This window comes from Malurus melanocephalus, unplaced genomic scaffold (assembly GCF_030028575.1).
Source record: "Malurus melanocephalus ecotype Western Australia unplaced genomic scaffold, MMel_1.1 scaffold_458, whole genome shotgun sequence".
Classification (NCBI taxonomy): domain Eukaryota; kingdom Metazoa; phylum Chordata; class Aves; order Passeriformes; family Maluridae; genus Malurus; species Malurus melanocephalus.
Genome location: NW_026623690.1, coordinates 356282 through 361359, shown reverse-complemented (window position 1 = coordinate 361359; position 5078 = coordinate 356282).

Below are 5078 nucleotides of genomic sequence, written 5' to 3'. Positions count from 1 at the left end.
GTAGCTCACCCAGGATTTATAAAGAATAACAAATTATGCAGTTAGTCGAAATAATCTGTATCTCTAAAAATAAAGATAATTCATATAACTGTGTTTAAATTATACAACAACTAAAAAACAATGGTTTCCATTTAAGCAGTTAAAAGATTTTTTTTGGTTACAAAAGAGGTACTCTGGAGTTTCTTTAGCTTTCAAAAGGCTAGTTAGTTGTGATTCTCTCTAATTTTGACTGCTAATATAATAAGAACAGGTCATATCATAGAAAGAAAATTATGAGAAACTGTTTGCCCTGAAGCAGATCAACAAGGATTAATATAAAGCACGCAGGTTTATCACATAATAATATGCTATTTTTTAACCACTTTAATATGATGTGTAATTATAAGTATCCCATCTGCAGAATTAGGAAAGAATACTGAGATAAAGAGAGAAAAGAAATTAAAGTTGGGTTAAGGAATTAAAAAAGAAGCAGCAAAGAACAGGCAATTATTTCTTTGCACTACAATTTGGAAAGTCACAGCTATATTCCATTCCACGTTCCTGTGAAGAAAAGCAGACAATGAAGTACAAAACTGAAGTAGTACAGAGTAATTCATGCACTGGAAAAAATAATACAATGAGATAAATTATTTGTTGGCTTCTTCTTTTAATGACCAGAATCTAAATTGTGTGTCTTCAATGGTCTYCCTGAGCTAAAAGGTGATCCTCTCCAGGTGTTAGGATTTAGAACACCAGTGCCCCATAGTCTGTGAGGATGATGAGCCCCACACTTAAGCTGCCTGGTTTGTTCTGTTTGAATGCTGTTTATCAGATTTTTTCTCAGGCCACCTTAATTCCTTTCTCTTAGATCAGCCTGCTTAGCTTCTGCACCTCACATGCTGCAGGTGTCCCCTTAGAGATACCAGGGCTCCAGCCTCATCAGTGCCCTGCCGAGACCTTTATCAGCTGCAGGCAGAGAGTTTTCTGATTGGATTAAAGATTGATTGTGCACTAATCACACCATCTAGACAGGCAAACAGGCAGCTTGTGGTCAAYGGAATCTTGTAATCAGTGCTGGGATAATAACATGCATACAGCTGGGATTGTTGAACAGCAGGTTTCAACCAACAACCTCCATATTCGAAAAAAAGAAAAAAAAAAAGGACCATTTACATCTTAGACACCTTTGAGAAGAAATGGATAGTCAATTTGCCAGCGGGAACATTAGTCAAAAATATTTCCCAAACCATTAAAACTGCTATTCTAATAGCGTAAGTGCCTTCATTTCCAAAAGCTGTCTGTAAAGGTCTTCGCAGAAGTCCACAAAAATAGCAGCAGCCCACTGGCTGCACATTTTTAACAGCCTCAGAGGTGTTAGAAATTTGCCAGTCTCCAACTATATCAGCCAAACACAACAATGAAGTTTTACTTACCTTGGATCAACTTGATCTTCACTTTTGAGAGCAGCAAATCTGCTTGAGGTGAACTTGCCCCCAATGCCTCAGCCCATTGTGGATGTAGCCCTGGTGTAAGTGCAGAGGTGAGATAAACAGAACCACAGAGCAGATTGTCTCTGGGGTTGATTTAAGCAGACATGTGTTCATATGCCTCTGGAAAAGAAATCACCACACACGTAAACACATCCCTCCAGAAAATAGATGGTTCTGGCAGCTCACTGTGTGAGCATGGGGACACTGATGGATGAATAGCCACYGGAATTGTCACTTTATGCCATTAAAATCAGAGGTCTAAACATGTTTTGACACTACTGACTGCTACTTCTTGCACAGATGTTCTATTTTGGAGGATAAAGACCTCCTTGCTTTTTGAGGGGGCAGGGCTGAGAATGAAAGAATCACCTAGTTCCTGACTGGATTTTTCACAGAACAGGTATTCAACAAACATGAGAATTAAGAGGCACTTTTTGAAGAAACTGCCATGCTTACATATATTTTGCAAATGTGCTGATAAACAAAACAAAAGAAAACCAAATAAAACTCTTTTTTTTCTCTCAAAGATCAGAAAAAGTACATCTTCTTCAAGGATTCTGGCAGCATTAACCAATACACAGGCTCAAACATATGAGATGTTTTAAGATTTTGTCAGCAAACAGCAATGGGGACATGGGCAACTGAATGGCATTTCTAGGGATTACTTTTATCTTTCAACTGTGGTGTGTTAAAGAGTCATGCCTAAAATTACGTGCATTAGAAAACACCAGCTAGAACTGTCAAGATTTGCCCCTGCTTCAAAGCCAAACAGAACTGCATGCRGAAAAAAATTATAACAATCGATTGCACAGTGTTTTCTTATCTGCATATTTAGGAGTATCATCTGATTTTTCAAGAAATTGTACAAGAAGTTTGGATGGGAGGCTGTGAAACCACACCAAATATCACTATAATACAGTGGGATAGAAGATGATGTGTGAGAACATTCACACTTTCAGTGTGGAGCGGTAAAATATATTTGAGCATTTTCTTTAACGTGTAAACATGTGCAGATAATGATTATCTTGTGCTCTCAGTTTGCAAGCTATAATTACAATATCTGAAGAAAGGCAACAGTGAATAGAATTCTAATCACAGAGGGTGGCTGCTACCTAGCAGAAATTCAAGCAATATTTATTTAATTTTTTAAATTATTTAATTTTTAAAATTTCCTTAAAATTTTACAATATGAATAAAATTCAGAGTTAAGGGATACTCTGTTTTCAGTTTCTCATTATGGAGTAGAAAGTTTTTTTTTAAATTTGTCAGAAACCTTTAACATTTAGATTTAACTAAAGAAGCATTGATTTTTCTTTTGTTTTACACCTTCTTTTTCTAGTCAGTGAACTAAATGGATTTTTCTAAAATTAAAGATAAAGGAAAGAAAANCCAAAACAAACTTTTAAAAAGTGTCAAACAAACAAAAAATTTCACCACCACCAATCCATCCTGTGGGCTTAAGTAATTCTTTTGAATGAAAAAATTGAAAATTGTGGACCTCAGGCTTGACAGTAGATTTTGTCATTATCAGATTTTCTCTGGTACATGAATACTGCATGCAGTGCCATCATCATTTAAAGACTCAGGATTTTACTTTCTCTAGGTAATGATGGGTGAATTASCCAAAGTTTGCAAATCTTAAAAATCTTAACTGGTCTCTCAGTATCTACATGTAAACACTGTCTCTAAAATTTTCCATTTTCTCTTCACTTAGAGTATTGATGAACAGCTACAAACATCCTCTTTGCTGTGCAGAATAACTTCTGAAGTAGAATACTTTACATTTTATTTTACAAGGGTAAATGTTCCTGACCAGGGGGAGCCCTCTTTCCATCTTGATGRACAAGTGGGCAAACTGGTTAAAGTATAGCTGCTACATCAGCTATTCCTGAGAGTGGACTGTGTCTTTGTGTTATCAAATGCAACTTCATGAACTGTTGATTAAATCACATAATTGGTGTATTGCAACCTACAGTATTTCCATATTTGTACCGTGACTGTGGGAAACCTGTAGTTTTTATGATGTCTGTCCAGTGGAAGTGCAAGTTTTGGATCAGTACCTCTTTTCTTCCCTCCACTTTTTYTGCTTACTGAAGGAGAGTTGGATTAGACAACCATTAAGGTCCATTCCAACCCCAAACTTTCCATGACTTATGATTCCTTCCAAAATGGGAGGGAAGACTGTCTCGCTGAAATACAAAATTTGTGTCATTCAGTTCCCTGTAGGGAGCTCTACAAGGGAGAATACGACTTCCACTGGAGCAAAAGGCAGCAACAAATGACATTSTCCTCCTCCCACATGGTCTCCCAGGTATGTGAGGATCAGGGCTTCCTTCCCCAGGACCACRGAGACAAAGGCAGAGAATGTAGTGAGGAGATGACAGAGCACCAAGAGATTTGTGCAGAAAAGGATGCAGAAGAGGATGGCAGAAAAAGCACATCCTCCACTTCATGAATGATGGCATAACAGAGGAATACTGAGAACTGAAAATCCAGGAATTACCAGTGACATTAAATCCATGCTGAAACATTTAATGTCATGCATGGTTACTCTATAGAAGGGAACATATCTTATCAAARCATCTGGAAAAGCAACAGCTTATAATTTCACTTCTTATTTTATTTTTACTTTTGGGGGRAAAAAAAGGTCCTTGGCAGTGGTTTCACATCTGGAAGTAATCTTCAAAGTGAAAAGAGGCATTGATTTTGAAAATTAAACTAATGCATTTTTCCTTTGGCATCTAGAAAAACCTGCATAAATTTGTTCATATTCTGATTATCTCATCCACCTTTGTCTCCCCCAAATTAACTATTCTTATATCATTCTATTCTCTTAAATCCCAAATCCAAGCTTGAAATTAAATTAAAATTATTCATCCTCCTTGTGATTCAAATACTGTCAGTACAACTATTGCAGACATTAATAAAATCAATGAAAATCAAACTTGTCCAGTTTGCCTTCTACCCAAAAGCCRTAAATAGGCATCACCTTCCAAATATCTCTAAATAAGGACAATTTCACTCTAAATTCTCTAATAGCATACATACATCCAATGTTTGCCCATCTTGCTCATACCGATATTAAGTGCTAATCAATCCCTTTGGACAATTTCAAAAAAATCTAAGGAAATTCTGTATAGAACATTTCCATTAAAATCTCGTTTCCTGAACAGCAACATCTCTGATTGAAATCTACATTAAATTCCTTTACACAGGCAAGGTACTGATTTAAAACACAACCTATTATTTACCCTCATTTAGTTACAGATTGCCATAAAGTAATTCATATTTAGCAGTTTAACTCAAGTTAAGGGGGAAAGGGAAATTTGGAAGTCAGCATAAGATATGAATATATATGATAAAAATTCCGTGGCAATGATCATTGCCTTCTAATAGAGTCATTGAAGGTTAAGGTAAAGGTTGTCAAAAAGAGAAAAGTTCCCCATCATTTAATGTTCTGCTGATGAAATGACAAAGTAATTATTTCACTTGGTGTTGTGAAATTGGTATGAAGTTGGAGAAAGAATGTCAGGGAAGATGTTCTTCAAAAGAATAAAATACTCATTTCAGCACTAAAGACAGAGAAGCAAAGACTTTCAACTCGGTGGG